This window comes from Rana temporaria, chromosome 9, assembly GCF_905171775.1.
Source record: "Rana temporaria chromosome 9, aRanTem1.1, whole genome shotgun sequence".
Taxonomy (NCBI): Eukaryota; Metazoa; Chordata; class Amphibia; order Anura; family Ranidae; genus Rana; species Rana temporaria.
Genome location: NC_053497.1, coordinates 31,844,985 through 31,857,992, shown reverse-complemented (window position 1 = coordinate 31,857,992; position 13,008 = coordinate 31,844,985). Strand labels below are relative to the sequence as shown.

The 13,008-nt window shown below is 43.9% G+C and overlaps 1 protein-coding gene across 2 annotated transcripts in view; it reads right to left on the bottom strand.

Annotated features, from left to right (window-relative positions):
* The window catches only part of LOC120913257 (N-acetyllactosaminide alpha-1,3-galactosyltransferase-like), a 105,851-nt gene that overhangs the window by 15,970 nt on the left and 76,873 nt on the right, over positions 1-13,008 (bottom strand). The window lies entirely within an intron of this gene.

The following is a 13,008-nucleotide window of genomic DNA, read 5'->3' as shown; positions in this document are numbered from 1 at the left end:
AGTTTAAATGATGCTCAATTGGTACTAAGGGCCCCAAAGTGTGCCAAGAAAATATCCCCCACACCATTACACCACCAGCCTGAACCGTTGCTACAAGGCAGTATGAAACCATGCTTTCATGTTGTTTACCCCAAATTCTGACCCTACCAGCTGAATGTCACATCTGAAATCGAGCAGGGGCGGAGGCTCTAATAAACTTCAATATAGGGTGGGCTCGGGTCGCAGAGAGTGCGTTCCAAAGAGTGCCGGTGTCTTGTCGAGCTGGTTCCTCCATCGATATGGTTCCTGCCTCGACTGCGCAGGCGCAGTAGGAGGCCACGGAAATCTCTGAGCCTCAACAGCTGATTTTCAGCTTAGACGCGTTCGCTCCCAAGTACACGCCGCTCTACACAGCAAGGGGCGGAGGTGATATTGAGCAGTGCTTTTTTGATTGGTTATCCACGGCGTGGATAACCAATCAAAAAAATACTGATCAATATCACATCCGCCCCTTGCTGTGTAGAGCGGCGTGTACTATAGTGTATAATCAGCCATCGGGAGCGAGCGCGTCTACAGCTGACGAACAGCTGTTCCCGCTCTGAGTTTTCCGTCGGCTCGGAACCATATCGATGGTAGGAACCAGCTCGTTAGAACATCGGACCAATTTGCGGCAAACAGTGGGGGGTGGATGCCGCTCGGGGGTAGGGTGACCACATTTCCAAACTGCCATTCAGGGACACACCCCCTCTCTCACCTTCCCCAAAAAAAGATGAGGGGGGGGGAAGTAGTCTTGGGGTTGATGGGGAATTTGGCGGTGGGTTGTCAGGTGAATGTGCCACTTGCCACCAGATGCAGCGCCGCTTACCACCCATAGCCTGCCACCAGATGCAGTGCAGCCACGTGCGTAGAAGGAAAGGAGTGGAGTCTCTATCTGTAGAATGAAGATCACACCAGTCCTTGCTGCTTGTTGCCGGAGAAGGAGGAGGTGCCGAGGTGGGAGGGGACAGCAGTGCTGCACTAGGCGCAGGCCTCGCTCCCGGTTTCACTGTCTGAGAGTAAATTGTCACTGGTTGCAAGATGCCAGGCAGCGCTGGCCCTAGCAACCAGTTCTGGAAATGTAGTTATTAGTTAGTAGGGGGTGGCTGTGTCCTCTATTTCATTCTGGGACATTGTATTGTTCCGGAAGGAAGGTGCCCGGGACCCAGGACAGACATGCCAATTGCGGGACAGTCCAGGGCAATCCGGGACACGTGGGCACCCTATCGGGAGGGTGAATGTCTAGATTTGCTGCCATGTGATTGGCTAATAAGCAATTTGTGTTGCCAAGCATTTGAACAGATGTACCTAAAAAAAGGTGGCCGGTGAGTATAAATGACAGTTAACCTTCCCAGTGCTGGAACTTTGTATAAACACGGTTTGAGCACAATGGAGAGCTTCTACTAGCATATTTGCCTGCAGGCTGTACCCCTGACCTCCAACAGCTGTTAATTGGCTGCTACTTTCACTTAGTACACAATTATTGTGTTATAAATAGGGCGAGTATGTCTGTGGCATGCTAGGTGAATGACATGGAATGTTACTTAGAAAAATTCAAAACTGCGCCTTCACGAAAAATTACCATTGTCTCAGCCGCCTCTGGGAAAATGCCAATGTGACAGGTTTATATTTACTGAACATAAACCCTGCCCTCAGAGTATTGCTGCTGGGCTCAGAGGAATCAGTTTCTGCTAGACCGCATTGTTTGGTAACATCAAAGCTTAAAACGATGTCCGAGAACATTTGTTTACACCCTATCAAGATTGTGCATGCAAAGCCAGGCCAAGCCACTGGAAACTTGATTCATCTTCAGTAAAGGTAAATTGGATCCAGTCATATAGCAAGATTCAGAGAGAGTTAGGCCGGCGTATCAGTAGATACGCCGACCTAACTCGGAATCTGCGCCGTCCTAAGTTTAAGTGTATTCTCAAACTGAGATACACTTAAACCTAGCTAAGATACGACAGCCTGCGCCGTTGTATTTTAGGGTGCAATATTTAGGCTGGCCGCTAGGTGGCGCTTCCGTTGAGTTTGGCGTAGAATATGTAAATGACTAGATACGCCTATTCACGAACGTACGTGCGCCCGTCGCAGTAAAGATACGCCGTTTACGTTAGGCGTTTTCAGGTGTAAAGTTATTCCATCAAATAGCTGGCCTAGTCAATGTTAAGTATGGCCGTCGTATGGCCGCCGTATATATATTTCCTGGCCTCAAGGTTTTTCACCCTGATGCATTCTATGCATTAAGGTGAAAAACCTTCTGTGCTGCAGCTCCCCCAGACCCCCCCTTTTTATTGCTTGAGCCTGATGTGATCCTGCGATGTACACAAGCCCAGCGGCTCCAGCCGCTGACTCTCTGCTCATTAGACAGATTGATAGCAGCAGGAACCAGTGACTCCCACTGCTGTCAATCAAATCCAGTGATACAGGAGTGGAGGGCGGGGCCGAGTCCCACTGAGTGTGTCATTTGACGCAGCAGCGGGACTTGGGAGCGAGCCCACACGGGTGTCCCTCATGGAAGGCGGCTTTCTGTGGGGGCACCCGATGAGGGGGAGAGGCCAGTGCAGCACCCTAGAAGAAGAGAATAACAAACATGCTTATACCTACCTGCTCTGTGCAATCGTTTAGCACAGAGCAGGTAAGTATATACATGTTTGTTATTGTTGTTAAAAACAAGGATTTACAACCCCTTTAAGGACTAAAAAGACTTCCTTCATTCGTTTATCACTCCTTGACCTTTTTTTTTTTGTATTGTTTTGTCAACTACACCTGTGCCCCTTTATTTTTGCGCCTGGGTATGTTTAGGGTGTTAATGCCCTTTAAAATCCCTTTCTAGTTATTGGAGTCTTAAATAGAATCTGCCTGACCTAAGATGGCCACTGGAGTCACATAGGGGCATCAGCGTCCAATCGGACACAGTCTCCCTGTGATCACCGGACATCATAGAGTTACTAAATTCCTCACAACTTCCTTTCCCTTCTGCATTGCCGCTTCCATTGAGTGCCACCTGTAGTGGATAGTACAGACTGCACCCATCTACAAGGTGACTACTAGAGTTCTCCAGGGTCTTACTGTATGTGGGAACTTAGCCACTCTCTCAGTCCCGAGATGGACTATGGTCTATGGATTATGGAATCTGTAGTGTGCATAGAGCAGTACACATGACCGCAACTAATGTGCACTGCTTGTTCCAAACAAAGGGAGGGAGCTCATGGAGGACATTACAAGGAGATAGAAAAACACAGTAAGGAACAAATATGAAAAATAGATCACAGGGCCATTTGGTAATTGATGTGTATGAATAATTTTTGGAGAATAAAGGATAAAGTTTTACTGTGTTACTTTAACCACTTTCGGACCACCCAACACACATTGCATATACTGCAACAGGGAGGCCCAGCTGCGTGAACCGACGTACCTGGGAGTGCGCCCGCGGGTCCGGCAGGCTCAATGTCCATCAGCCACCCGTGATCGTGGTACAGAGAGGCAGAACGGAGACCTATAAACAAGGCGGATCCCTATTCTGGCAGGGGACATCACTGAGATCGACTGTTCCTAGTTATCGAATTTCTTCAATGTAGGCCAATATGTATTCTGCTACATATTTTTGGTAAAACAAAATCCAAATAAGCGTACAGTTTACAAACTATGGGATATTTTTATAGATTTTTTTTTATTAACACTTTTTTGGGCACCAGTGACACTAATGCAGTGATCGGTGCTAAAAAATAGGGAATGTCACTGTACTGATGACCCTGGCTGGGAAGGGGTTAACATCAGGGGCAATCAAAGAGTTAAATTGTGTCCCTAGGGAGTGTTTCCTAACTGTGAGGGAAGGGGGGAGCAGTTGTACTATAAGAAGACAGAGATTCATGTTCTTGCTTAGCAGAAACACAAGATCTCGGTCTTCTCCTGTCACAGATTGACGATTGCCTTGTTAACGGCTAACCGCTGTTCTATCTGCCTCGGGAACGATTGCCGGTCTCGGTGGACACGGGGTCTGCCAGACCTGCTGATCGGCTCTCACTGTGTTAAATCACAGCAGAAGCTGGTCACTGGCAGCGAGCGTGTGCGCCCTAGACCCAGGAAACCAAATCACATACAGGTACGTGATTTCATGCAGAAGGGCCGCCCTGCTGCAGTATATATGCGTGGGGTGGTTTGGAAGCGGTTAATGTGCGCTGTGTTGAGCAGTCTGTTAAGCAGTCTGTTCAAAATGTATTCGTAAATACGCACCCCGGCGACCCAGAAATATTTGGATCGAGACTCTGGTCTCCCTATTAAACAGCTGGATTTTATTATGGAACTTCTAGAGTTTGCTGCAACTCACAATTATTTCTGTTTTGAGGACCAGTTTTATCGCCAGGATAGAGGAATGGCCATGTGGGCTAAATATGTCCCAAGTTTGGCCAATCTGTTCATGGCTAAATGGGAGGAGAACATCATCTATGCCCAGGACAGATTTTAGATTGTCTTGTCGGCTAGGTACATAGATGACATCCTCCTCCTATAGGATGTCAGTGGCCTAGAATTATAGGAGTTTATGGGTTCTCTTAATAATAATGACAGGGGGATTGTCTTGAATTTTGTACTAAAAGGATACATTTTTTGGACTTAGAGCCCATTCACACGTTTTGTCGCCTGTAGTGTGACACCCGCTGCCGCCCCGACACGCCAGAGGGATGATTTAACATTGCCCTCTATGGAGATGGTTCACATCTCCACGCCTGCCACCTGCCGCCTGAAAAAAAGTCCCGGACCTTTTTTTCAGGCGGCTTTCGGCGTTCGGCATAGGAGATGGGAACCATCTCCATAGGGGGACAATCTAGGGGCACATCTAGGCGGACAATCGCGGCGTTTTGTCGCCGCAAATCGCGGGAACAAAACGCCGCTATTTGTCGCCGCAATTCGCGGGACAAAACTCCGCGATTTTGTCCACCTAGATGTGAATGCAGCCTTAAAGACAATGGTCAAGGATGAGAAATTAGTTACCTTCACCTTTTTTATTCCCACAGACAGGAATTCATATATTCCTGTGGACAGTTGCCACCAAGAGTCTTGGCTGAGGTCAGTGCGGAAAAGCCAATATATGAGAATAAGACGCAGCTGCACAGAGGTGAATGAATTTAAAATCCAGTCAGCTGTTTTAACCCACAGGTTTATTGAGAAGGGATACAATTCAGTGTCCCTCCATAGAACTTTGAACCAGATTCAAGAAATGGATAGGTTGGCCCTATTAAAAGAATGACCAAAGAATAATGAGATGGGTATTAATGTACCATCTATCCCATTCATTACTACGTTTTCAAAACAGCATCAGAATGCAAAAGGTTGATACAAAAACATTGGCACATTTTGGACAACGACAGAGTATTGAGCACTGTCTTGCCCAAGAAACCTACCTCAAGTAATTTTTAGGGGTGCCCCGTTTCTAAGGGACAAAATAGCCCCGAATGTCTATAATTCGCCAACAAGAAAGCTCTGCTTTTTTTAAAATCTCAAGGGATACTATCAATGTAGAAAGTGCCAGGTGTGCACTTTCTAACAGGTGTAAGAATTGGAGAACAAATTGTTTTACTTTTACAAGCACCTCTCGTACTTATGAGCCATTTATCACATGTTTCACCACAGGGGTAGTGCATTTATTACAATGCCCCTGTGGACTCCAATATGTGGGCAAGACTACGAGAGCTTTACAGATGTGGCTTAATGAAAATATTAATAACATTATAAAAAGTTTTAAGAACCATTCTGTGTGAAAACATTATGCTGCGGTACATAGTTACATAGTTACATAGTTAGTCAGGTTGAAAAAAGACACAAGTCCATCCAGTTCAACCACAAAAAATAAAAAAACAAAAATAAAAAACACAGTAAAATCCTATACACCCAACTCCATTCCCACAGTTGATCCAGAGGAAGGCAAAAAACCCCAGCAGAGCATGATCCAATTTGCTACAGCAGGGGAAAAAATTCCTTCCTGATCCCCCGAGAGGCAATCGGATTTACCCTGGATCAACTTTACCTACAAATCTTAATACTCAAGTTATATTCTGTACATTTAGGAAAGAATCCAGGCCTTTCTTAAAGCAATCTACTGAGCTGGCCAGAACCACCTCTGGAGGGAGTCTGTTCCACATTTTCACAGCTCTTACTGTGAAGAAACCTTTCCGTATTTGGAGGTGAAATCTCTTTTCCTCTAGACGTAAAGAGTGCCCCCTTGTCCTCAGTGTTGACCGTAAAGTGAATAACTCAACACCAAGTTCACTGTATGGACCTCTTATATATTTGTACATGTTGATCATATCCCCCCTTATTCTCCTCTTCTCAAGAGAGAATAAATTCAGTTCCTCTAATCTTTCCTCATAGCTGAGCTCCTCCATGCCTCTTATCAGTTTGGTTGCCCTTCTCTGCACTTTCTCCAGTTCTCCGATGTCCTTTTTGAGAACTGGTGCCCAAAACTGAACTGCATATTCCAGATGAGGTCTTACTAATGATTTGTACAGGGGCAAAATTATATCTCTGTCTCTGGAGTCCATACCTCTCTTAATACAAGAAAGGACTTTGCTCGCTTTGGAAACCGCAGCTTCGCATTGCATGCCATTATTGAGCTTATGATCAACTAAAACCCCCAGATCCTTCTCCACTACAGATCCCCCCAGTTGTACTCCCCCTAGTATGTATGATGCATGCATATTCTTAGCCCCCAAGTGCATAACTTTACATTTATCTACATTAAACCTCATCTGCCACTTAGTCGCCCAATTAGACAGAGCATTGAGGTCGGCTTGTAAATTGGAGACATCCTGCAAGGACATTATTCCACTACATAGCTTGGTGTCATCTGCAAAGACTGAAATGTTACTTTTGATCTCAGACCCAATATCATTTATAAATATATTGAAAAGTAAGGGTCCCAGCACTGAACCTTGGGGTACACCACTGATAACATTGGACCATTCAGAGTAAGAATCATTAACCACGACTCTCTGAATTCTGTCTTTCAGCCAATTTTCTATCCATTTACAAACTGATATATCCAATCCTGTAGACCTTACCTTACACATGAGCCGTGTGTGCGGAACTGTATCGAACGCTTTTGCAAAATCCAAATATATCACGTCCACAGCCACGCCTCTGTCCAGGGTTTTACTTACCTCTTCATAAAAGGAAATCAGGTTTGTCTGACAACTTCTGTCTTTCATGAATCCATGTTGTCTGCTGCTTAAATAGTTTTTTTCCTGCAAGAACTCATCCATGTGGTCTTTTATTAAACGTTCCAGTATCTTCCCAACTATAGAAGTTAGACTAACAGGTCTATAGTCACTTGGTAAAGACTTTGTTCCCTTTTTAAATATGGGCACCACATTGGCCCTGCGCCAATCCAGTGGTACTATTCCTGTCTTTAATGAGTCCCAAAATATTAGATACAGTGGCTTTGAAATGACAGAGCTCAACTCACCTAGGATCCGTGGATGGATGCCATCAGGTCCAGGTGCTTTATCCACCTTTATTCTGTCTAAATATTTCTGGACCATATCACTTTTGAGCCATTGTGGATTTGAGGCTGTGTCACTCCCACCCCCATTTTGGACATGAGCTCCCCCATGCTCCATTGTATACACAGAGCTGAAGAAAACATTTAATAAATTTGCCTTCTCTTTGTCCCCAGTCACCCACTCTAGATTATTTTGTAAGGGGCCTACATGCTCAGACTTCACCTTTTTACTATTAATATATTTAAAGAATTTTTTGGGGTTTGTCCTACTATCTTTTGCAATCTGTCGTTCGTTTTGAATTTTTGCTTCCTTGATTTCCTTTTTGCATATCCTGTTATATTCTTTGTAACATTTAAACAATAAATTTGAGGTGCATAAACCAGACAAACGAAACCTAAAATGCACTTCCGGCGCCAGAGATCAATAAATCAACTGATCCCAAGTGAAGAAATAGATGTAAAAGGGATGTGGTGGAAATATCAATATTAATTAAAATTGATAAAAAATCCAAAAAGCAGCTATTTTAAAAATGGGAAAGAAACCCACTAAAAGATATATAAAACAAAGTATCATAAATAAAGAACCGTGGTTCAAACGATAAAAACAGCGCTAAAAAAGTTTTAAGGTGATTAGCCCCAGATAAGAGCTTAAAGGAAGAAACAGGGGTGATGTGTTTGGTGATCAGAAAACAAGGCATCAGTGCACCCTATACCTTTATTTAAGATTCACCAATAGAAGTGATAATGCTCCCTTATGGGGTGCAGGCTTACCACTACCAGCAAGAGAATTAATTATCCCCTTAGGCACATCTTCCACTGTTCTTACACTCTGCGACGGTCATTCATATTGGAGGTGCATGTAAGCAAAATAGAAACACTCAATGGTGAAATATTGTTAACCAATAGTAGCTAAGATGTAAAGGAGAACAATCCCCATATGCAAATGCCCGTACAGAAAATACACAAGGAATGAACAAAAATAGCAAGCCTGTAATTCCTGTCGTCACCGCCGTCCTCTGGACACCAGGGGCCGCACAAGTGCTTGTAACGCTGATGAAGCAATGGATGGCTGTGGAACGCAGGAAGGCTTCCGTGTTGCGCTGTTGTAGCCACGCCCTGACGCGTTTCGTCACTTCCGACTTCGACAGAACATTTAAACAACACTAGTGTTCCTTCATTTTTATATTTTATAAAAGCCGCTTTCTTTTTGTTTATAGCTTTTTTAACTTTGACCGTGAGCCACATAGGTTTTATTTTTAGCCTTTTAAACTTATTGCCCATGGGAACATACTTTGCAGTGAGGTTCCACACAGTCTTTTTGAAGAATTCCCATTTCTGTTCTGTGTTCAGCTGTGCCAATAGTCCCTCCCAGTCCAAGTCCTGGAGAGCAGCCCTCATCCTTGGAAAATTTGCTCTCTTAAAATTTAGTGTTTTAATATTTCCTGTATGTATTTCTTGCTTATAGTTAATATTAAATGAAATCATGTTATGATCACTGCTACCCAGGTGTTCCTTTATCTGAACATTAGTAATAAGCTCTGCATGGTTTGAGATTATCAGGTCCAACAGGGCATCATTCCTAGTTGGGGCCTCAATAAACTGCACCATAAAATTGTCCTGCAATAGGTTTTTAAATTTTTGTCCTTTAACTGTCCCAGAAGTGCCATTAATCCAGTCAATTTCTGGGTAGTTAAAATCCCCCATTATTATCACCGTCCCAGCCCTTGCAGCCCTTTCCATCTGTGCAAGGAGCTGAGTCTCCACCTCCTCATTAACATTGGGTGGTTTATAACAAACTCCAATGATTAATTTTGAACTACGCACATCTGTATGCAGTTCCACCCATAATGCTTCAGCCTCATCACACTCTCCATCAACCAGGTTCTCTTTCACGCTTGCTTTGAGGTCACTTCTCACATAGAGACAGACCCCTCCACCTTTCCTTTTTACCCTGTCTTTCCGAAAGAGAGCATAGCCAGGAATATTAATAGCCCAGTCATGTGAGGATTGAAGCCAAGTTTCAGCAATACCGATTACATCATAGCTCTCCTCATGCACCAGAGCTTCCAGCTCACCTGTTTTGCTTGGCAGACTTCTGGCATTGGTGAACAAACACTTAAATGTATTGTTACATTTTTTTTCTCTGGTGTTTTTCATATAATTTATAGTAGTACAAATGGCACTATTATTTCCAATGGCTGTTTGCAACATGGGAACTTTCTTGTCACCTGCCATAACCCTTCCCCCATCTATCCCCATTCCACTCTCCATTAATGTCTGACCACTAACTGACCTGTCTGCTCGATGTAATTCTAATTCACCCTCCCCCCTCAATCCTAGTTTAAATACTCCTCCAGCATTCCCATAAACCTCTCCCCCAGCACAGCAGACCCCCTTCCAACACACAATAGGGACCCTTCCAACACCCTGTTTTGGGGGATAGATGGATAGATAGATAGATAGATAGATAGATAGATAGATAGATAGATAGATAGATAGATAGATACCTCATTGGAGAGGTAGTTCTCTAGTTAGGGAGATTTCCAAGTCAGAGATGTCTTGGATATACAAGCCAAAATCTTACATTCCTTATGGTCTAAATGTGGATGCATTTACTGTATAAATACATTTTGAACCAGTATTTGTATCTGTTTTTGATTTGTCATGAGTGTGTGAACTCATATCTGAGTCTTGGTTGGCCTCATGGGGTTATACCTGTCTTTTGGGGACATTAATCCTTTCATCATTTTTGTATATGGCTGTATTATTGAGACTATAATCTTATTATGTATTTAGTTTTAATAGTGATCTGACTATAATCTTATTATGTATTTAGTTTTAATAGTGATCTGATTTTGGTCCACTAGATGTCACTCTTGAGCATTTCTTTATGCGATATCGTGTAGACATTATTCTTAGTTCCATTCCGATTTTGGTCCCCTAAATGTCACTTTTGAGAATTTCATGATGTGACTAGGGATGACACGAACCTGCGAACAGACCACAAGTTTTTGTGAACTTTAGAACCCTATTAAAGTCTATGGAACTAGAACGTTTTAAATCTAAAGTGCTCATTTTAAAGGCTAATATGCAAGTTATTGTCCTAAAAAGTGTTTGGGGACCCGGGTCCTGCCCCAGGGGACATGTATTAATGCAAATTTTTTTTTCGGGAGCAGTGATTTTAATAATGCTTAAAGTGAAACAATAAAAGTGAAATATTTCATACCTGGGGGGGTGTATAGTATGCCTGTGAAGTAGCGATTGTTTTACCGTGCTTAGAACTTTCCCTGCATAAAGTGTCACCTGCAAGTCACTGGGAAAGCCTGGGTTTTCCCTTGCCTCAGAGGGGAACGGGGTCACGTGACGGGTGGCCCCGCCCTCACCTACATAAGAGCTGTCACTGGCTCCTGCTGCATCATTCCCGGAGGGTCTCCGGTGGAGACAGGTGATGCGCTGCGCTGCGCTGATCTCATCGCTGGATCCTGGACCTAGATGAAGAGGAGATCTTCTCATCGCTGGACCCCGGAGAGTAGATCACCCATCGCAGGATACCGACAGCGTTGGAGCGGAGATCGAGAGTGGCTTACCACCGCTGGAATCTTTTTTTTTATTTATTTTTAATAAAGGACTTTCCCAACGGTGTCTGTTTTGTTTTTACAATTTGTTACATGTTCTTAGTGAAATGGTAGAGGTACAATGTACCCCATTACCAAAAAAAAACGAATGAAACAAAAACGAAAAAAAACTTTTTTTTTTAATTTCCCGAATTTACCAAAAAAAAAAAGTAACACGTGCACATGTCTATTGGATGTGCATGCGAGTCCGGAAGTACCCTGGCATCCAGGGAGGGAGTGATAGTTGTACCATTCCCTGCAATGGAGAAGTTGGCAAAGGGCATGGGGGGAGGCAATATTATGAGCCCAGGTGAGACATCCAGACTCATATGTCCATTAGTAAATTAGTGATGCTTGAGGCGACTGATGGGTTGAGGTGAGAGGTAGAAAGATAGGAGTTTGGTGTCCTCAGTATAGAAATAGTTTTGAAAATACTGGTAGTTGAAGAGGCATTCTTCAGGCGATTCCCCTTTCCTGTAACCTCTAGTCTCCTGGAACTTTCACCTGCACTGAGAGGTCAGGAGGGGTCCATTGGCATAAGGTCTGAAGCAGGTATAGAGAGGACCGTCAGCAGATATCAGCTAAGCTTGAACGGGTCACCCCATGCTTTCCTTGAAAGCGTATCATTTGCACCCTGAGGGCCCTTTACCAGGGTCAACAATACCTTGTGCCCTGTACCATGTCCTACCCCCATTCCTGCCTGGACTTGGATTAAAGAGCAGTTGTGCTTCCCCACTACACAATGGTCCAATTTTCTTTCAAGTACAAAGACATATTGCAAGGTAATTTAGAAACAAGCTATGGAAAAGAAAAACACTACAAGTAAGCATTTAAAATATTTATTTTCATAAGTCCTGCAGTTTATAGTCCATGTAAAAATAAATCAATGTGATAGGTTGTGTAACCATAAATAGCTGGATTCACGTAGGGCGGCGTATGTTTCAGCCGGCGTAGCGTATCGTATTTATGCTACGCCGCTGTAAGTCAGAGAGGCAAGTGCTGTATTCACAAAGCACTTGCCTCCAAAGTTACGGCGGCGTAGCGTAAATGGGCCGGCGTAAGCGCGCCTAATTCAAATTGTGAAGAGGTGGGCATGTTTTATGTAAATAAACCATGACCCCACGTCAATGACGTTTTTAACGAACGGCGCATGCGCCATCCGTGGACATATCCCAGTGTGCATTGCTCCAAAGTACGCCGCAAGGACTTATTGGTTTAGACGTAAACGTAAATTACATCCAGCCCCATTCACGGACGACTTACGCAAACAACGTAAAAATTTCAAAATTCGACGCGGGACGGACGTCCATACTTAACATTGGCTAGGCCAGCTTTTTGTTCGACTAACTTTACGCCTGAAAACGCCTTTAAGTAAACGGCGTATCTTTACTGCGATGGGCAAGCGTACGTTCGTGAATAGGCGTATCTCGCTGATTTACGCATTCTAGGCGTAAATCAGCGTTCACGCCCCTAGCGGCCGGCCTAAGTAGAAAGCTAAGATACGACGGCGCAGGCCGTCGTATCTTAGTTAGATTTAAGTGTATCTCAATTTGAGAATACACTTAAAGATACGACGGCTTCGATTCAGAGTTACGACGGCGTATCTACTGATACGCCGGCTTAACTCTTTCTGAATCTAGCTAAAAATGTCCATCCACCATATTGCTACAATTATGCCTTGTACACGCGATAGGAATTTCCGATGGGCTAAAATCTGATAGAATTTTCTGTCAGAATTCCGTTCAAGCTGTCTTGCATACACACTGTCAGACTAAATTCCGAAAGTCCGAAACGCGGTGACATTAAACACTACAATGAGCTGAGAAAAATTAAGTTCAGTACTTCCGAGCATGCGTCGACTTGATTCTGAGCATGCGTGTT